Source organism: Tympanuchus pallidicinctus, unplaced genomic scaffold (genome assembly GCF_026119805.1).
Source record: "Tympanuchus pallidicinctus isolate F22 unplaced genomic scaffold, pur_lepc_1.0 scaffold16, whole genome shotgun sequence".
Lineage (NCBI taxonomy): Eukaryota > Metazoa > Chordata > Aves > Galliformes > Phasianidae > Tympanuchus > Tympanuchus pallidicinctus.
Genome location: NW_026294679.1, coordinates 15,470,424 through 15,492,748, shown reverse-complemented (window position 1 = coordinate 15,492,748; position 22,325 = coordinate 15,470,424). Strand labels below are relative to the sequence as shown.

Here is a 22,325-nt window from a genome sequence, read left to right as displayed (position 1 = left end):
GCTGATATGGACCATTTTACTGCAAGCAGTCTTCTCAGCGTGCTGGAATTGTGCGTTGTGGCACCTCCAGACCAGGAGCAGAGGCTGAAATCACTGCAGCACTTCAGAGAGCCCCAAAACATTTCAGTGATGTGCAGCGACCCGTGCAAGTTCCCAAGCTGGAGGAAAGGGTTTGTTCTGGAAATGAAGTGAGCATTTGTATAACCTAAGAAGAAGCACGTTGTTGAACCTGCAAATCCTTATAATGCATTAAAAAAATTAATAGCACAGCTATCTGCTGTTGGCTGTCCTCTGAATTTAATGATAATTGGATTTAAATGTGGTAATACTTTGCTAATAGGATAGCAGGAGAAATGTGTGTCATGTACAGTGTATGCGGATCAGGACAGGCCTGATATTAGCACCAGCAATCAGTAACCTTTTACAGTTTTGGCACTGAAAAAAAAACTGCCAGGGGCTTCCATTTCCAGAAAGCCAGTCGGAGACAGTATCTTCCAAAAGCGAAGTACAAAACAGCAGTGATATATCCCAGAGTTACCCAAGGTGGTCAGGAATGATGAGGAAACATGCGGGACATGCATGCAGCATGAATTGCTCATTTCCTTAAGCAGAAGGAGCAGCCTTCACAATTTAGGAAGCCCTGCTACAGCCAAGGAGAAGTGGCTATCCTGGGCTTCGAGACAAATCCTTCCCTAATCTGTGTGCTGGGAGTGGATAGAAGCTAAACTGAGTGGATAGAAAAGATTTACCTGTTGTTGGCTTTCACCTTGCCAGCTGTAAAGAAAAGAGTGTACAGTGCACAGCCAGGCCTAAAGCAGATATCTGCAGCTCAGCATGGACTAACATTCTCTGCAGAGTCATATGTCTGCCTACATCTGGGCTATGGAGTGCTTTTAGTGTAAGATGCATATGTGAGCAACTGTACTATTTACTGAGGAGGGAAGGAGAAAAGGGGCCTCAGCTCCAGGAAGCACATCTGATCATTTCTTGCAAACAATCTTCACAGCAATAAGTTTATCTCAGGAGTGCTGGAGCAGTGATAATAATAAAAGACTGATTTTAGCATGAAGTACAAACTAAATGAGAAAAGATTTTGCTTTTGATAGCTCCCTCCCATCTTGCTGTTTCCAACTTCAGATAGTTGTTCATTAACATCACGTTAGAGTAAACATCTTTATTTAGTAAAACATAAAAAGGGATTAGGCAACCCCTTCTCTGTGTCAACACTCCAGACTTATCATTAGGGTAAACTGGCTGAAATTCTGTGATTTTTTTTAAAACAGGACAGAAACGTGTAGCAACTCGGATTCAAGAGGCGTATTTCATCATGCTCAAGGCAGACATTATCAAACAGGATCATTTGTCTTGGCAGTCCTTCAAGGGGTACTTTCTGCCGGTGCTCAAATCAGGTTACTTGCACAGAGAACTCCTACTTTATTTTGGAGTGGCTTCAGGGTTCGTAGTAACACAAGGAGAAAGGCAGCTATTACATTTTAACTAGCGTTTAAGTTTCTTTCTGCGATATTAAACTCACATAACCCATGATTGGTAAATACATGTATTTAGCCATCTGCATGGTAGTAAATTGATTGAGATTGATCAAGAAAGTCTCAGTACTTTGGGTTTTGAGTGCAGCTTTTTTATAGAATAGCTAACTAAATAAACTGGAATTATTTAATCCTTGGACTATAAGAAGTTTTGTGCCACTGCTCACTAAGGATTTTTCAGTTGAATTTTAGCAAATCTGCAAAAGTTGATTCAGCAGATCAACTTTTGAAATAAGTTTTTTCTTCTTTTAGTCCATAAATTAGCAATGCAGGGGTTGTTCCTATTGGCATCTTCCCCTTCTACCCCTCTTGGGGAGATGGATCTGCCCTGAAGGTCTGCAGTCTGTCTGGGTGCAGGTTTTTGGACAGGGTGATCAAGTGGAAGGGCAGTATTGAGTACAATACAGGTGTCACCTTCCATGTTCCTTGAAAGGAATATTATTATTTCCTTGAAAGGAAAATTATAAAATGCAATATATTAAAATATATTAAAATAAAAATATATTGTCATGAAAGACACTTCAACTCAGGTCTAAGATTCTGCTGATAGGAAAAAAAGGGTCAAAAGTTCTTGATGTGTTTAGCCAATTAATTTTCCTTCATTTTAGAATAATATGGCATATATTTCACAAAATCACAGTATGGTTTGAGTCGAAATGTACCTTTGAGATCCTTTAGTTCCAGTCCCTTTGCTATAGGCAGGGACACCTCCCTCTAGAGCAAGTTGCTTAGAGCCCCATCCAGCCTGGCCTTGAATGCTTCCAGGGAGGGGAAGAGGTGACTCTCCTAAAAGGTGACAGCTGAGGATCTTCTTTCCCTCACATCTCCAGCCTTTCTTCCTGAGCAGTAATTTTCTGAAGCATACCACTCTGTTGCTAGAGGAAGGTTAGTTATTCTAAATGTGTCTTCTTTGTGTCAGAAGGGATTTGGCCTGGCTGTGACTAGTGGCCCCTGCCTTTGATGTGCTATGTGACTGCCACTGCCCAGGTGCATCACAGGAGCTGCAGTGCCCTCATTCCTTAAAACTACCAGGGAGGAATGGATGGAATATTCAACTTTTCAAAAAAAAAAAAAAAAAGCAAAAAACTAGAACATGCGTATTCCTGAGCACCATCACGTGCCAGCATACTATAGCTGGGGAAAAAAAGGCCGCACAGACCTTAAACAGCCTATCTTTGTACAATCTACAAAACAAATATTTGAGCCGACACAGGTTTCTCAAGGGACTCTGTTCATATGTAGCATGTTACATGCTCTGACTGCTGTCCCAGTGACACAGTGAACAAGAAAAATATGTTGTTCAGATGTACATGCCCTTGTATTCTGGGCTGGCTCAACATTCTGAAGGTTTTGGTAACCTGTCCATGATAACTGGACATCCTCTGTAGTCAAAAGGGGTGGGAGATCATGCATACTCTCCATAAACTTACAAATGTTATTGAAGTTTGGCAACACTGTTATAGTTCACTTTATGAGATGAAATAAGTTCTTCATTCTTAAAAAGTTCTTAAAGCCACAGCCTAAATGTTGCATCAGCTGAGATCTTTTCCCTATGAAGAGCTATATTGCAGGGCACCCCAGGAAGAAATATGGGATGTACTGGCCTCTCCTGTGATGCATTTTCATTTTCAAAACTATTTTTATTTCTTAAAAAGCAAATTTGTGGAGTTATTATATCAGCTGGTCTTCTTACTGTGGGTTCTCCCACACGGTGACAATGCTATTTAAATATATATTTTTTCAATTTTCTGAGGCTAGAATGAAGTAATGAAAAGTGCAGCTAAAAGATGCACCAAGGTGCTTCAGGTCACCAGAAGATAACCCTTGTTCAGCGATACGAAATAGAAACCATTTGTTAAAAGAAAACTAACCTAAAAATATTGCAGCTGAGACTAGATGCTTTCCTGAATTAGTTCCTACTTCAATGACATGATGTTGTTTAGAATATCACCTAATTTCATTTTAAAATTGACGCTGATGGGGAGTTTGCTCTAGCAAATTGTCTCAGCAATTCAGACTGTCAAAGATCTTGCCACACAGATAAGCTTATGGTCCCCCTGTTCTCCCATGTGGCTACTGACAGGCTGCAGTCACTGTACCGTGGGATCACAGGCAGATGGGAGCAGTGGGACCTCACCCAAGTCCTGTGCTCAAAGCAGGGCCACTCCAAGAAGGTTGCCAAGGACTATGTCCAGTCTGGATTTGAATGTCTCCAAGGATGGAGACTCCAAAATTCTCAGGGCCAGTGTTTGATTACCATACGGTGAAAAACTTGCGTCTTGGATTGTTTTTTGTTTTTTTTTTTTAATTATTATTATTATTATTATTGTTTAAAGGGAATTTTATGTATTCTAGTTTTTGCCCTTTGCTTCTTGTCCTGTCAGTGTCTTGTCACCACAGAGAGAGTCTGGTTTATTTTCTTTTGCTCCCCCTGACCACCACCAGGTATCTTTAAACATTCATGTTCATTACTCCTAATGGTCTCATATTATTTATAGAACCCATTTTTTCCCTCCTAAGTGGCTACAGACTGTCTGCTTCCATTTTGGAAAAATTATTTCATTTGCAAATGTGCATTACATTAATCATTCAACTTGCCAGTTCATATAGGTTAATTTGTAACAGTAGATTGGACACTTTACAGTATATTGGTTCTCAGCCTTCACTGTAGATTTTCTTAGTAACTTTAGATAACTCGTGTATGTGGAAGGCTTTTGCTCTGAAGGCAGTATTTCCACATAGCATAACAAGGGAGAACAAAGGACATGGAAGAGGTAGACAGGAAGAGGTACTGTTTGGATATCCTAATTGGGTCAGATTTGGAAGTTCATAACAATTTGCAGTTGATTACTATTCTTATTTTTTACTTCTTTGTCTAACACTGAGGTAAGAGTAGATTTTACTTGCAAGATCTGGCAAAGGGTTGGTTACTGCTTATTAATAGAACTCCCTTATTCAAATGAGAGATTAAGTTAGAAATAAATTGACAGTCTACCCACAGTTGCACTTTGCAGTTCCTAATGTAGTACACGAACAGGAATAGTTTATTCTATAAACTTGTTCAGGTTCCATCACTCTGTAGACTTTGAATAATCAGGCCAGTGACTCAAGGCAATCCTACTAGAAGATTGAAGCTATAGTTGTGGCTCACAAAAGCCCACTAAAAGTCACGACCAAAGCATGAGTCACTGAAGTGTGAGCACCACACTCTTCATCCATGCACTGCACTTTTACCTGACTGTGATTTTCTATCACTGTCAACTTTAAAGGGCCTCGTGTCCCAGGAAAAGTTTAGGTATCTCTCATCTACACTGTGAGATGCTAATATGCAACCTTAGGTCATTGAACTCCACCTGAACCTTATTTATTTTTACTTCTGCAGAGATGACATGAATTATCCTTCTGACACTGGATCTGAGTAAGTAGATGCACTCCATGTGATCACATTGCTTCTATTGCAGGAGGCAGATGTAGACTTCAGCACTTCCTCTCAGTATATTTGTCTGTTCCTATATATATCACTGCATGGCATGGATAACATCCTTGCAAAGGCCATCGTGGTCATGTGAGGAAAGGATCATGTCACTTGAGAATAAGTGCTTAGAGGTGAATTACTTCCAGAAAGTAGAGAGTCCATGCAGATTCACAGTTGAGCAAAGCTTGCAAGTATTACCTGAAAAAATTGAATGAGTTGTATGTGGACTATTATACATAAATTGCAGTATATGGATCCCAAAAATATGGAATATTTTGATTCAGACATAAACAGAAGAGAGATTTTCAGATAGAAATCTCATTCAGACACAAATAATGGGCTGATACTGCTTCCAGCCATTCTGAGTGTCTGATTGAGTTTGATTACAGTTCTAGAGTCAAGGGTTGGCTTCCTTGGTGCTTCCTTTGTGCCATGGAGGATCCATTGGCAACTTGAAGCCTGCTCACTGGGGACTGGGGCTGGCTGTCTGATATTGCAGTTCTGTAGTTGGTGCCTTGTCGTGTGCTTTTATTCCCTAGTAGAATTTGATGGAAAGGAACAGGATAATTTTTTTTCCTGTCCAGAAAGCAGCAGTGTGTGGCTTGTTTCTGTGCTGGCAACTATATGTTGAGCAAATGAAGGAACTAAAACCCTCTTGGAAGTCAGTATAAAGGCCTCATACAACGTGCTGCAACAGTACTCAGCCAGCTGTCAGGGAAGCCCTTATCATCAGCTGTGATGTACTTCAATTAGAAGCCCATCTCAGCAAAAGAAGTGTTCTTCAGAATACAGGGCTGGTTCTCGCAACTTAAGGGGCAGCTCTTGTTGCTATGTTTTAACCAAGCATACAAGAAATAACATAAATTTTTCTTTGCAATAATTACTGAAAGGATGATAACTCAGAAGGTAATAAAAGTAGTGTGACAACAGCAAAGAACATTTCAGAGAGCTTTTATGGCTCTGGCCTGGGAGAAGGGCAGCAGACTCATGGTATATTCACTGTCACTGAACAAAATCCCCATGTTGTTAGGAGGTGCTCAGTATCTGCATCCTATCTCACTGATTTATTTCCTCAAAGCCTGCAGGAAACACCGAGATAGTCAATTCCTCTATGTAACATCTTTGGGTGACATTTGGTAGCAGGGATAAAATGAAAGAAGAGCAAAAAGAAAATGCACTACACCCAGAGACATTTGGGTAGTAGTGACTGAATATGACCAAGTACAAGGAAATAGCAAGAACTGATCTCTAGAACACAGAAGGGTCTTATTCAAGCCTGAATGATTTCTATGCCTTTCTTACCATATCCCTGAGTAGCCACTAGCTTTTCCTTTCATAATTGCTTTTGTGATGTCACAGGAGAGAGATTTCAATCCTGCTGTCAGTGCTGGCCATGGTCAGCCTCATGCAGTCAGCTCACTAACAGCTGCTTTTTAGTTGTGTTTTCTCTGTAGCTGCACAGTTTTCTGCTGATGTTCATAAGAGATTTGCTGATATTTGTCCCACCTTAAGTAAATAATCTGAACCACTCCATGTACAAAAAAAAATATCCAGAAATCTCCATGCCTTCTGGCAGCTTTGAGACTTGATTCATTTAGTTCTGCTGTGGGCTGCAGAAAAATAAATTGATCTCTGAAAGAAGGCAAAATTGAGTTTTATTTATTTGGTCAAGGTTCAACTTCACCTGCAGCACAATGCAGCCCTTCTCTCCAGAGCTGACTAATATCCACTTAATAACAAGCAGCCTCACAGAGAGCTGTGGAGCAGCACAGTGACACCAGCAATTCTTGGCAAGGTCAACTACTAAGCAAAGAGAGAGAAATATACGAAATGCAGCTTGTGGTGAAAGAAGCTGCAGGAAATCAAAGGGAAAAAAGCAGAAGTTTAATGTAGTCAGAAATACATGGAAACTGTATGAATATTATAAAAAGGAGAAAAATCTAAAAAGGGAGGCAAGAAGGGGAAAAGGCAGTCCAAATAACCAGCAAGTTAGCAAAGAGTGTGCCAAATTAGCTGTGTACACAAAGCCTCTGCCAGAGGTGGAAGACCAGAATGCAGTGTTCTTTCTGGTCAGATTCACTCTAGAATAGTATTGCAGCAGCTCACATGGATAAAGAAATTAACTGGACTAAAAAACTGGACTAGATCCAGTGGCTGCAAAGAGAATACTGCATGATGAGTAGGAATTCATTTTATTGCTGAGACTCAAGAGGCTCAGCAACATTCTCTGTGCGGTTAGTAACTGCCATCTGCAGAAAATGGCAAAAAGTGAATCTCAGGAACCTGAAGCACGTGGGATTCATTTGACTTTGAGAAAACAGTTGGTAAATGATAGCAGACTGGAATCTTGATGGCTGCAGGGTCTTTTATTTATAGTCCAATCACTTGATTTAGTGTTTGAACTGTAATTAAAGATGCACCTTTTACACAACTCCGGCAAAACACACAACTCATTTCTCAGTCATTTTGTTAAAGGCAATTAGGCAAACTGCTCATAGCTTTTCCAAACATCCTGGAACAAACTTTCTTTAGAAATAATGAGCAATACACAGAGAAGTGGACCTGCGAAAAATAGCCATGCATGTTGCTGGTAACATTTCAAGTAAGTTAGGATCTGCAGTCACCTTCTCACTACTAATATGATGAGAGTAAGAATTAAAATGCCAAAAGTAATTTACTTTTTTGGGGGAAAAAAAATCCACCAGGCAGAAAGACAAGAAAAGATTTGCCAGGCTAATTTTAGCAATCCTGGATTACTTATTAAGAGCTAGGCACTCTGGGCATGGCTGAGCAAGGCATTTTCTATGGCAGCTCTGTGAAACCCTCACCCTCTTCCATCCAGTTAATGGTCACGGCTACTTCTAGGCAAATTTCAACTTCCGGGCTGTAGAAACTACAGTGCTTACATTACCTGGAGGTGCCCTACCCATCATGGCTTAATATACATAATTTCAGATAATTAAAGCCTGCTTTATGAATGTATAGTTAATAAACTGAGAATAAAGAAGGGTGTGTTTCCCATATAGTGAAACTTATGTGTTTACAAACTGTGTTTACATGTAGGTGACCTTATTGAGCAGAAGGGACAGCTGACATTTCTGCATAATTTTACCACACAAGCACTGAACTGAGGAGTTTGCAAGTGCTGCACACATACGGCAGCAATTCCATATTTTTCTGTTTTGACATATTCATGTGTATATGTAATCATTTCCATAAGAGCATACAAGCTATTGCTGAGTATTTGGAGTGTATTCTTAATAAGGCATTTAAAAACAGACTAGAGAGAAAAACAAACTGCAGTACTTTCATATGTTCTGACGTGAGCATCTACTAAGTACAGATAATTTCAGGCAGGCTATTAATCCCTGCACCATGCAATCTCCTGTCACAAAATTCAGAAAGATCCAGAAACAACAATATTTTGAAGCAGAGGGAAATGCAAAATGAACTCAGTATTTCAAAATCCTCCAGAGAAAACCCATGCCCCTCTTTTCCCTGTTGCTGATCTGCTAGTGTTCCTTTTGCCTTACACATATTAAAACTTCAGAAGGAAGGTATGGTATATACTGCTGGAAGCAAAGAGCCTGTATCAAGGAGATGTTTGTTAAAATATATTCAGTAGATGTATGACATGGAAACTTTTTAATTCTAAGGAAAATGAAGTATCTGCTTTGTTTTATACCTGCAGTGTTGATGCAAGAAGCCTGGACTGGGAGAACAGAAGGTATTATCTCCTTTCCCAGCTCCAGATAATGCCCAAGCAAAAAATGCCAGCAAGTTCAGCTGCAGAAGCACTAGCACTGCCAATGGTAAGCAAGCCTAGTCATAAGTGATGTTATGATCTGTCTCAGGACAGCCTTGTTCTAAAAGTTACAGAATGATGAATTGTGAGATTTTAAATTAAAAACAAACAAACAAAAAAACACAGACAGTTTTAGAGCTGATCACTGAGCTTAAAGAGGGCTCTGTGCAGGAAAATTGTTCACACCTAAGTGTATTATTTAATTATTTGCCTGTATTTTCAGAGACATCTATGCCATAACAGATGCTCTTTAACTATAACACATCATGTGGAAGTTTATTGTTTCTCCAAAGGTTTGGAACACTTACCATATTCATTGTGATGTCTTCTCCTTGCAATTGAATGCAAATAGGCAAAGTTTAAGAAGCATATTCAGTATTAAATGAGAACATCTTGCCTTCTATTGATTAGCCAGAATTGTAGTACTGTTTACAATGGGTTTCAATTGGGTTGCATCTGTTTCTCTTAAAAAACAAACCTGAATATTTATCATTGAAGCTCTTGGGAGCTATATTAAATAATAGTGCAGTTTATATAAATCACTAATTCTAGAATTACAATAAGTATTTATACCAAATAGAACATAAAAAGTACCCTAGAGGCTAGGTTCACTTTATATAAACACATCTTAGAAAATATTAATTTGATAGACTGAGACAGCCCTAAGCAATAAATATATATTTGAGAGAACTGCTGTACACTCTCCAAACTCACCCCGTTTGTACAGCACGCATCATTTGTTCCTAACTAAACCTGCTTTAAGTTCCCCTAAGCACCAGTATTATTTATCTAACATTTCCTGTCCTGTAGCAGAAGATGGGAATCAAGTTGACCAAAAATCTTGTTAATGAGAAGTTACTTGCCATACCATGTTAAGATGGCAGAACATTTTATACACTTGCATTACTCTACTTTTTTTTTTTTTTCCCAAAAATAATTTCCTGATACTTGAAGCAATTTCATAGAGAATGACACAGCACAGTGTGAGGACTAGCAGCTGATGGTATTTGGGTATAGCAGCTGATGGTAAATGGTATTTGGGCTCTGAGTACCCAAATACCACTGCATCTAGTTTTATATATGTTTAAATACAACTGCATCTAGTTTTAGTGACACAGTCTGTGGGAAAGAGCAGCTCTTTTAGGACTTTCACTATTTTGTGATGAGGGCAGTGATTGATCTACACTAAGACTGGGGTTTTCTTCCTGATATTCTGACGTCCAAATTAAGCTGAACTGTCCTTGGTCATGTTCTGTGCCTCTATAACAGTTTAACAACAGTCTTAGCAAATTTACTTAGCCCAAATAAACCCAAATTCCTGAGAATGTGTTGGGTTTGCTGGTTTGCTGAATCTGTGTTTTTATTAAAATGTTTATTTTGGTACTTTTCCCATTGGCTAGACGGCTCTTAATACTTTTTCACTTCATTGCTCATTTGCTACTGCTATGCACATAAATCAATGATGGAATTGTATCCTTCCTACTGTGACTTTTTTTAAATATATCTGGTCTATACAGATAAATTCAAGCCAGTGGTGGAACCTGTTCACCCCTTCCCTCCGCCTACAATGGGACATGACAATAATGAATTCTTAAGGGAACTATCCAGATTAATGTTTCTCAAGAAATGAGTCAATATCAAAGCTATTCACTGAATGCTGCTGTCTCACAGGACACTTCTTGAGTTTCTCTCCAGAGAATGTTTCTAGTGGAGTAGCATGTAAGTGTTTTTATTAGTAGAATTCACAGAAATTCACTCCCTTAATAAAAGCAAAAAAGCAGAACGACGTAACAGTGCATCTGGGATTCAGTGAATGCAGAGATTGGAGTTTTGTGTAGTAGACATTAGGGATACTCAGGGCAATTTTTCAGAAGAGAGGCATAAAGGAGAACCAGAGCTCACACACTGTCTATGGTGGGTTCCAAAATTCTGCCTTCCCACAGAAATTTACTAATGACTTGTATGTGTTGCAGTCTTCTGCAAAAAAGCTTTGGCAAGCTTTTGGTCTGTGACTTTCACTGACAACTTATTCCTAGACTAAGTCTGCTTAATTTGACAGCCTTTTCATCTGAACTGTGCAATGCTAACTCATGATGATGAGATTGTTACGTAGGGTGGGTAGTCTATATGCAGCTAGGCTTGATGTGGTGAAGAAAGATGGCAAGCTAGCCCATTTAGAGCAGGTTCTGCCCTCTATGGTCTTCCAACTAGCACATCCCAAGATGCTTTGCAGGTAGCAATCAAGTCATCTGTAAACTGAAAAAACCCCATACCTTCTAGCACTAGAAATGGGATTGTGATGTTGAGCTCTGACATGGATAACATGGAGTCCTTCTCCTCATGGAAGTGAAGCTGAAGACAGAGTGTTTCTAATGCAGCTCCAGCACAGAAACCTCCCATTGAACACATCTCTTGGGCTGGAGGTAAGCAAGGTGTCTGACACCTCTGATAATTCATCTCAGCCCTTAAACTGTGGTGGTGGTTTTGGGTTTGGGTTGTGGAAAACTCTTTTCAGCAGTTCTGAGAGATTAGACGTGACTCCCAGATTCCAGAAGCACCCAGAGCACAAAGGGCAGGCTGGCAAAGCCTCAGGCCCATCATTTTTCCAAAATTTAAGGCTAGAAATACATTTGCCTTCTAACTCTGCAAATTGTATTTGCTCCTCATGCTCTTTGTATCTCTACTTTCAAACCCACAACCTGACCCGATGTATTTTAGGCACTTGTGATTTTTGTGCCATAAAGGGACCTGGCAAAAGGCCTGCACCCCACTTCCTTCTCTCTTTGTGAGCTCTGGGCAGCTTCACATAGCAATGGTGCCTCATAGAGCACTTCATGTGCTCTACTGTGTAGGCCTGAGTAAGATTGGGCTCCAGCTGAGCTCAGGAAAGGGCTAAAAGACAAGCTAGATGGTCAGAAACATCCCCAGAGTACTCTATACACCAACTGCCCTGTAATTTCAGAGCAGCCCACTCTGCTGCTCAAAGCAGCTCCTCACCTACCTGAGTTCTTATACTGGGGATAAAACTGGAAGGCACAAAGCTGATACAGTCTATATCTGTCTCTTTTCAGCCTCCCTTAAAATTCCTGGGAAGCTCTGTGGGGTACAGCCATCTGATAGAGATATTTCTTCCTCATTACGTCACGTTCTTGTAATTTTGATGCTTAATTATCCAGGATAAGGATGAGGTGGGGATAACGTAGAGAAAGTAAAAGAATCCCAATACAAAACACTTCTATTTGCCTACAAGAAGATCCTGAGTGTGTTCACGTTTGCTATCAGCTTCCTAAAAAAAAGAGGAAGAGCTTTAAATCAAGGTAAGTAGAGCTGTCTCAGGTGAGCATAAAGCATTTTCTATTCTATAATACAGGCATTGGATGAAAGCAACCCCAGAGCTGGGTGAGTGTATGTAACTGTCAGATGATGCCCCATTTTTACATTAAAAAGCAGACACCATTCATTGAAAATGAAGCTGGAACATTGCTTCATAAGGAAGTGTAGGGCGCCTGTGGGATCCTCCTGGAAACTTGATAGGTGTGTTCTTATGGTACTGCTCGGGGCAGCAAGTTTATGAATCAGTATTTTGCTACATCTGTATCACCAAAATCAGGATAATATATGGCTATGTTTTGCTTCTTATTAGGGAAGATACTTTTGTGGTATCTTGACTATATTTATAACAAGATATTTGACTTTCAAGCATTTCAGAGAGCAATTTTGGCATTTTCTCCATGGAAATCAATATCCATTGAGTACGTACAAGTTATCTATGAATCATCTTTATCTCTTTGTCAAGTATTATCAGAGGTGTACTCTAATCTTATTATGAATTCACCTTTCATTTGAAAATGAAGAGGTTCGACCACAGGTCAAATGACAGATCCATTGTTGAAATCTAGTGGGAGCTTCATTGCCCTGAGTTCCAGATCCAGAGAGGAGTTTTAGCATCAAAATCTCTCTGACCCTAACTTCATTTAGCTACTGCTTAGTCCTGCAGGCAGGCATAATATACAGCAGCTGCAGTTTCATTGTTAATATTTCTCAATTGTTTAGAATTATGGGACTATAAGTGTCCAGAAATACATCAGTTGTGAAAAATTCTAGCATCCACATACCTACTTCAAACTCAATTCTATTCCAGTTGAATGGAGGAATACAATAGCCTCGGACTGCTTCAGGAATTGCTTTTGCATCTTATCCAGTGACAATTTAAGATAAAATATATGTGTTCATAGGATGAGGCTAGTGAGGTGAAAACTTAAACAAAAGCATAGAAGCATTTGGCAGTGTTGCACTGAGTGATTTTTTTTAAAGTACAGTTAAGTAAAGTGCTAAGTAAATTACTGAGAGGAGCAAAGTTTGACACACTTCTACACTGGATAAATTGAATGGTTTCCATAACCATGTAGATTTTACAGAGACAGATTTGAAATGCCTTTAAAAAGCACAAACTGACTCTATTTTGAATTTAGGAAAAAATTGTATGACTGAGATGCAGAAACAAGCTTAGGAGGCATCAGATCTGCTGTCACATTCAACTTCCTCAGCACAGTCACTGCAGTCACTGTGCTCTATTCTTTCCCTGTTCAGCATTCAGGTGGTCTCTTCAGTTTACACTAAAAATCCAGCACTTCCTTTCTGACATGCCTTCACAAAATTGTCAGCATTAAAGAAAATATTTGCAGAATATATCATCTTTACACTAGGTGAACAAATAATAAATTGCAATTCTGAAAAATTAGAACATCCATAAAAAATACTGTCCTTATTAGCTCTGCAAGTGCTGTTCAGGGTGTTACATCAAACATATTTAGGAGATAAGGAAAGATTATCCACTTGGCCTTATAAAGCATTGAGAGGACAGCATGTCATTGCTGTAAAATGCTTGATAGGCAAAAGATGTTGAGCATCTCATTCTTAACAGACCACAAACTGGAATGGGTTTCCTGGTTTCATGCTGGCCCTTAACTGACTTGCCCATATAAAATATTGCACAACCAGTAGGCTTTGTTGTGGAAGGTGGGCCAAGGGAAGGCATGGGCACGGCAGGTCAGTGTGCCCACGTACAGCAGAATGGCCTCCCTGTGCCCACAGCAGTGTTCTACCCTCAGGCTCATAAATAGCTACCCACCTCCGTACCAGTTTAAAAAGAAATTAAAAGCAGTTAAATCTTGGAATAAATGTCTTTGACTTCAGTTTACATTGCTAATTACTGTAATTTATAACAAATATTAACTAAGCCAACCACACAATTAACTACGCTGGTTCCTTTTACCATATTATACAGTGCTGTTTTGCTATTGTTTTAATAGATGTGGCAGCTTAACCTCACAGTGGACTCGATATATACTTTCAGGCTGTTTTGTTCAGATGGCAGATTTTAACTGCAATTAGACTGACATGAGCATGGCACGACTGATACCTTCTTGGCCATCTGCCTCCATCTCCTTCACAGCAAGTAATAATCCAGAAATACATAAGAACTGGCAGTGATTAGAAATGCAGAACAACTGGAAAATAAGGTTTAATTGCTAGTGTTTCAGTGTGCCAAGATAATACCATGAGCACTGACTCATCAGAATAAACTGATTTCTGACTTCAGTGCTTTGTTTTTTGAGAACTGAGAGAAAAATGGTTGACAGGATAGGCAAATGTGAAATTGCTCACAGCATTTAGGCACCAACTCTGCCCTTTTTTAGTGCTTTGATTTGCAGTCTGCAAGTATAATGGCACAGCATATTTCAGGCTACTACAGAAAGCCTTTAGGGACAGTTCCATTACACGATAGCCTGTGATTGTGCAGAGTGAAGATGATGACTCAGGCGTGATGACTGCCAGTATGATATTGATAATGAAATGTTTTGCTGAATCACCTTCAACTCCATCCCCAGTGTCTTTCCAACAGATGGAAGTGTAATTACTGGTGACTCACAGCAGCACATACAGCCTATGCATTTCAGGCAGGATATAAGGTGAGAACAGCTCCATTGCAAGTTTAAAAATTCAGGAAGTGTGAGGGAAATACTGCACAGTGCTCAGAAATAGAAGAAAGCCTGATCTGGTCTTAAAAGAATGGAACTATTTGAGAGAAATGTACTACGTAGTTTGCTCTGACAATAATGCCTCCTATTAATTTCCACAGAAGCTACAACAGTTAACAGTTAACTCAGTTACAAAACACTTTTTCAAAATTGTAACTGTTAGCTATGCATTTTCACCAATGATGAACAAGAGCCTGCATGCTGCACCAGCAGAGATGACCCACTGTCTTCATCACCACTGCTGAAACACACCACCCACTGCCTCACTGCGCTCACATCCACTGTTTGGACTCCAGAAATATTCAACAAGCATGAATGAATGTCAATGGTTGCCCTTTTTGTTCTGGATGGAGGAATTCAATGACACTCCTTTGTTTCACACACACTTCCATGTCATCTGCTATTGTGTCAGACTCCTCATCTGCTGCCATCTGTCACATGGCAACATGTAATGGAATAACGTCAGGAAGGTTCACCTCTACTGTCATAACACCAACATCCACCTCTAACATCATGGGCCAACACAATAAAATAGGAAGCATTACTTTCAGAGCAGCCTCTGTATTTGGAGCATGTTCGAAGTAGGGTAGGCAATCCAGCTGGTTAGTGCAGGCATGAAAATCAAAAGTGGGTCCTCCTGCTCTAGAAGCAGTTTCTGTACTGAAAGTACATTTGCTAATTATGTTTGAAATACTCACCTGGCCTGCAAAAACATGAAGATGGGTGAAATGGTTTAGGTTGGCCAAACAGTTGTTTCAGACCAGCCAAACCTTCGCATCTCCACCTTCCACTCCATTTCTTGGTAGATTAAATTTAAATATCATTTGTAGCTCTGGCATTTGCTGAATGAAAAGAGTAAAAACTCTGTGAAAATTGGGAGGGATAAAAATACATATATTTCTCAGTTATGTTTTCAAATCAGTAAAATTAGCCGGAGGCTTTCAGCACTCATCTCCCTGTCACTGGTCCATCTGTCAAATGTAGGAGTAAAATAGCTGTTTAAGAGGAAGCAAATGCTGTCAGCACAACTATTTCAGTGTCTCCTTAGAGCAGAGGAACATTTCCTTCACTAGACTGGGCTGCAGCACAGCCCTTGCTGACCCAGCCATCCCCTAATTCTTGTCTGGTGTTTGGCAGCCAGCGTGGGAAGCAAGGAACTCATGACAAGCATTAAGGACCGGATGGTGGAAAACATCCAGGGACTCCAGTCCACATTCTTTTTCCCTTTTGTACTGCTTGCCACTTTGGGAGGCAGTCACACACATCCCCAATTTACTGCAGGATGGAAACACTTAATTTGAACCATTATGTGATGGGATCCACACTGTCCAGGGAAACCATGTGTTTATAGTGTTGAAAAGGAGTGCCCTTTAGAGAACAACAGCTTATGGAAGATGCTTGAACAGAATGGCTGGAATCCCTCCTGCAGGACTGGCAGTGGTTTAAGGGGAACCACCCTGCAGAGAGCTCTCCAGCAGCAGCATCAGACCAAGCCTCCTATGTAGACCCACAGGCAGACTAAAGCAACAAAAATGATGAGCTGCAAGAGGCTGTGATTTAAAAAAAAACAATTGAAAAGAATATGTTGCAAACAACTGCGCAGAGTTGTCTCTATAAAGGAGCACAAATACACAAAATGCTGCAGAGGATCCCTTGCTGTCTTGCCCAACTTGTGACTCAGAGGAGGAAAAGCAAGTAGCTCTGACAAAAACTGAAACCATCAATGAAAGTACAGCCACTGCTGTCTCAAAATTATTTTAAACCTGTGGCAATTGTCCTTGTGGTACCTAAACCATGGGTTATGTGCCTGTGAATGACACTACTCTAATTCCCAAGACAACAATATAAAAATAAAAGTAGAATATTAGGAATTTATTCTGGTTTTCAGTCTCGCAGGACAGGTGGTAACCCTGCTGTCTGAGCAGAGCTCCAAAAGTGGGACAGGAGAGCATTTCTGTAAGTAACAGCTTTTCCTGGAGGATTTAAAAAACCTTGGTAAAAAAGAAGAAATGGAAAAGGGTTAGAATGGTGTCTGGAAAGCATCCATTGGCCATTCAGAAAGTGACAGCAGGAGCTGTTAATGATGTTGCTTTAGGAGCAGAGAAAATTCACTTCCCATTCTTTCCACAGTTTTTAAGAAACTCAGCTTTGTGCATCAGAATGATCAAGTAAGTGAATACCTCTTACTTTAGTTTTTGGTGTTTTTTTTTTTTTTTTTTGTCAAACTGTTTTGACTGCTAAAAACTGCAGTTAACCATCAATCTGTAATCCAGTCTTTTTTCTGGCCAAAAGGGCTATAGATAAAAGTACTTTCCCCTTTTCTCCTGAAATGATCCAGCAGGCTTCCGTGCCAGATAAAACAAGGCAATGAGAATTTTTCATTCTAGTTAGTAGCCCTAGCTACAAATTGACCAAGTTAGGCTCTTTGGTCAAGCTGCATGTGGAACTTGGAACAGAGGCTTTTATTGCCATGCATGGTGCCCCATCACTCTCTCCTCCAACAGAGTGGGCTCTATAGGTAGCCAGAAACACCTCACACCTGCACTGATTCTTGCTTCCTCTAACAAGATCTGTGCTGCTCTCAGTGTTGCCCAGGAATTTCCTACAAGCTCTTGCCCGTTAACATCCAAACTACCATGAGTGGGAAGTGAATACTGCTCTGCCAGTCTCTGCAAATATAGGTGCAAATTAAGAATTTTTTATTTTTTTTTTAGAGGATGGGTAAACCTTCATCTACCTTGTTCATTTTCTACAAGCAAGGGCAGCAAGTGCTCCAAGAACATCTCTAAGACACCCATGGATCAAAATACCCAGCATTTTCTCTGCTGATTTCTCTACTGGTGCTATGGGCTTATGGTTTCAATGGTCCCAGTACAGCTAGGGTGCTAAGATAAGGGCCTATGAAACCTCCCTGCTATTTTACTCCACAGGGGAGAGGCTTGATTTGGAGGATGAGAAGCGCCATTCAGTTATTCAGCAAATAATTACCATGTGTGCCATACAATCAGCATTTGCTACTCCCATTTTCTCAGCTGCTGCTAATGCAGCACTCAGCACTAACCTATCCTTCCTAGGTTGACAGAAGGCCCACAGAAGACTAACTTCAGCAGTAACACATATCCCTTATGCATCATTTTCATCTACTAGCGGAAGTGGCTCTTGGCTCTTGTTCTAAAGGCCTATGGGGAGTCCTAACTTGTGTAATCTCAATTTCTGGGTCTCCTTTCAACCAGCAGATGGTTCCTCTGTGGTGGTATTACACATCTGCCCTGCTGTCCTTCCTGAGGAAAATTATGACAGACCTCTGAAAATGACACAGTCCAGCAATTTGGATGCTCACAGTCTTCCAGAAGACAACACCAGGTAAGAAAGACTATAGCCTGAAACTCAAGGGCTAGGGAAAATGGCTTGGAAGTTAGTGGTTCCTGACTTTCCTATTCAGAGCAAAACGTAAACGGTTTTACGGCTGTGGTAGCAGAGGTAGTAGCTAGAGATAGGGAGATTGTGTGCTGGTCTCGATTATCTATCTTTGAGGGCAAAGGAGGCTGGAATTCTTCCAAAGGAAGAATGAAGGTGGGTGGAATATTTGACAAGCTTTTGTCTCTCAAACCTTTGCTGTGCTAGATGGAGTGTTTGAAGGGTATTGATATTCAATATCTGATTGTCACCTGAACGCAGAATTTTTAGTTGTAACCACTGAACTCTGCAGTTCCTGCCTGTTCTTGTAGTGTGTGGCCTTAACATTTTATGGAATGGACCAATCGCTGGCTATGGCTGTGCAGAGTAGTGATGGGCTGAGCTACTTTCCTGAGGTCAGTGGTTCACTTCAGGGGTCAGAGCAAAGTCAAAGAGGTCTGTGTAATGTATCTTGACCTGAGCTGATCCAACTGTAATGAGGTATGTAATTAGTTGAGGAATAGAGCTGTTTGTTTGTTTGTTTGTTTGTTTTGGTTTTGTTGTTTTTTTAAATCTACATAATTTTTTTTTTTTTCCTAACTGTGAAACAGCTGGATGCCTTCAGAGCCTGTCTCCTTATATACTGAATTAGTTCCAGGCACATTGGCTTTCTCTTCTGAGGCCAAGGAAACTGCAGAGAGATTGACAATGGGAAGGCAGGAGACAAAAGGATCTTGCAAAGAAAAGCCTTTAAAACTAAAATTTAAAAATAAAAAGTCCTCACTCTTGAATTTTCCCTTATTCTAGCTGATGATGTTTGCTGTGCATTATGAATTCTTCCTCTCTTTTGAAAAGATTTTTTTCTCAAAGGAGGACCAGTAAGACATGTTATTTTAAAAAATGCAGCTGTTTGCTCTTGACATGGCTATTTCCCAGATTTGACCTCATGGTTAACTGTGGCTGTAACTGGGGAAAGAGGAGCTTGCCTATGGCAGGAGTTGTGCAGTGTGCAGCAGCAGGAGAGGGGAATTGCTGTGTCGGTCCTATTGCCACCAACTGAGAGTGTAGAAGTACCACTATCATGTTCCAGTGCAAGGTGCAAAATGCTTCAGGGCTGATGGCATCTGAAATGCTATGATGGCGAACTATGAAGAGAAAGCAAAAGCATTTCTCCAGGAACCCTTTTGAAGCAAATAATTTAGCTTCTCAAGGGGTTTTACTCTTCCTCATTTATTTCTATCATAATATAGTAAACTGTAGACCAACTTTTTCTGACTTCTGCTTTCTGGTTTTTGTTTAAGCACTGGTTACTTTCCCTTGAATCAGCTCTGGTTGCTAAATTCTTCTAACCAAAACCTTCCTGACAGTACTGTTAGAAAGCCCAGTCCTGAGCCTCATATGTTCCCCTAGATCAAAGTAAGCTGAGGATTTAATGCACAGCATGTTGCAAAGTTATCCAGAACTGAGTTGGACCCTAGTGCTGCATTCTTGCTTTGCCTCAGCATAATTAACCATGGTATTTTCTACCTTACTATTCAAAAGATGCACTCACTGAAATCAGCATTGGGCCATTTGCAGCAAACACTGCATAAACAGAAGTCAGTCTACCTATCTGGCATGAACTTTATCCCTAAAGCAGACAACTCCATTCTTGGCAAAATGTTCAGAAAACATGAAGGCTTACCATCTTGGTGACTGATCCAGAAGGGAGATGAGTAAAGGCTGGAGAGTTAGAAGTATGTAACACAAGGAGGAGGTGCACAAAAAGATGAATGTTCTTAATGGGGGTGATTACATCCTTAAATTAAATGCCCAGTGAACTGTATCATTGATTCAATCTGCCCAGATGTTGTAGGCTTCAGAGACGGTCTGTCAAGCACCTCAGAAGTGATGTATGTTCCCAAGCCTTACCGCACAGGATTTGTGAAGTCAGCTGAGCAATGAACAGACGGGTTCCGGGCAGCACAATGTTTTCACTGCTGAAATTGAGGACCATGCAGCCAGACTTTAATCAGAGCTGGCTGAAAAAGGTATTTCTGCCTTTAGGAAGTTCCAAAGGTCAGACGCTCCTATCCAAAAGTGCATTATAAGCTGAAATATTCATTTTTTCATGAAATGAAGCATTACAGATTCTAGAGAAGGGATGTAGAGAGAGGCGAAAAAGCTGTTACTCATTCTCAAGAACTTACAGGCTACCGCAAAAAGACAGCAATAGTTTCCTCTTCCTGTCCATGCAGAATACGGCTAATTGGGAGCTTAATTTTAGTTAGGCTATGGCCTCAGGAGCCTCTTTTAAGGTAAGAAGAGAAAAGAGTAATTGGAAAGATGTGAACCCTCCATCATTAGAGGGATGTAAGAGCAGATTAAGCAAATGCCAGTCAGTACAGCTGATTCTTGATATAGGAGGAGAAGGAAGAGATCTCAAGAGAAGATTGAGGGCAGCCTTACCTTATTTTGGCCTCACTGAAACCTTTTGCTCTTTATTATGTTTCATTTTAAAGCTTGTAACTGTCTGAAAGGGATAAAAGCTTATGCTTTGTATATATATAATTACCTTAAAATGTACCATATAGCCATTAATTTCCCAAACATACCATATAAATTATGGTAATTCATTTATGTATAATTAAAGAAGTTAATATTCATTAATTGCCTGTGTGAATTCTAATTATGTTCTCAGGAAATGCTGAAACACAGCAAAAGCACTGCCTGTTTACTGGGCAAATGTGATCTTGCAAGGCATTTTTGCACAGCTAAAGCTAAAACTTGTTAAAAATAAGCTGGTTTTTGGTATTTTAAGTGATTTACGTCTCAGTCAAGAGAAGAACAAGTAAGCATTTTGAGTCCTGATGGCTGGTCCCAGAACTTGGCTGGAGGACAAGAAGTGCTGCTTTTCCTCATTGCGAAAGCCTTTGGCTCTACCCAAGAAGCTTTGCTTTTGTTTTGCTTAAGTGAAGTCTCACATCGAGACAGAGGAGCCTTCAAGCCACTTGTTACAAACCTCTGTTCAGTTCACTTTTCTTCCTAGAGCAGGGTGGTGCAGCATGTGTCATGGCCCCAGAGCTCTAGCACAGAAAGACACTGAGTTATTTACGAAGTACAATTTTGCCTTAGTACAGTTTGAGGTTGGTAGGTGGACCAACCAGGCTTTGTAAAGTGGAAACCCTATGTTCACTACCTAGTTCAGAAACTTGCTATTAAAGCTATGTTGTATCTTGTCTTTTTGGAATTTCTTTTTCATAATTAAAACCACCTCTCTTGCTGACTTTGCATGCAACAGATTGAACTAGATTGCATCTTGTCACTGAATTTTCTTAATAAGTTGGGAAATCCCATGTATCTGGTGTACAACCAGTGCTGGCTAGGCTGTTCCTGCTCTGTGCTGGTCTAAGTTGGCACCTAGCAGAAGCAGGAATGCGTCAGACCCTTCTGTTCTCTGCAGACTTGGACACTGCATAGTTATTTAGTGTTTTCTCCACCCTAAATACTTGAAAGGGTGGGTCCACAGAACAGTGTCAATGGTGAAAGGCTGGCTCAAAGGGAGAAATTTTTCTTTGGTGAGTGTTTGGTACTACTGATGGCAGGTGAGCTGGCTCCTAAGCATAAGGAGAAACAAAACCTCCCTCTCCCCTGAATAGCAGCAATAGCTGCAAAGACAGCATAACAAGCTAAGTACCAGGTGAAAGTGAGCCAGAAGACATTAAGGACTATTGTCTAGGTGCACCCAGGCATGCATCACATATGCTACAGTTCAGCAGGAAACTCAGGCCACTGGACTGGCACAGAAGTACCCCTGTAACAGGAGAAGCACTAGAGAAATGTGTCAAAACCAAAACATGAGTGAGACAGACAGTTTTTCTGTTTGCTTGTTTTAAATGACAATAATGTAAGGCTAACACTCTTGATAACCTCTTATTCAGTGAAGAGTTTGGATTTCATCTTCAGGATGACATCAGATGTTGTGCTGAGATACCATACTATAGTCAACTTTACCAATAGCTGGTGGCACAGAGCAAACCTGCTATGCCTCATGCTCCTGTTGGAACTGTAGTTGTTTAAAG

The 22,325-nt window shown here is 40.3% G+C and overlaps 1 long non-coding RNA gene across 3 annotated transcripts in view; it reads left to right on the top strand.

The window, feature by feature from the left end:
- Positions 1–22,325, top strand: part of LOC128077743 (uncharacterized) — a 57,184-nt gene that overhangs the window by 7,658 nt on the left and 27,201 nt on the right. For 2 of the 3 annotated variants that reach the window (XR_008205164.1, XR_008205162.1), the window contains exons 5-10: positions 3,903–3,992; positions 4,930–4,965; positions 8,714–8,834; positions 11,108–11,250; positions 12,004–12,144; positions 18,105–18,231. This is a non-coding gene — a long non-coding RNA (uncharacterized LOC128077743). Of the gene's footprint in view, positions 1–3,902; positions 3,993–4,929; positions 4,966–8,713; positions 8,835–11,107; positions 11,251–12,003; positions 12,145–18,101; positions 18,232–22,325 lie in introns of all 3 variants that reach the window. The other variant, XR_008205163.1, reaches the window with a different exon arrangement.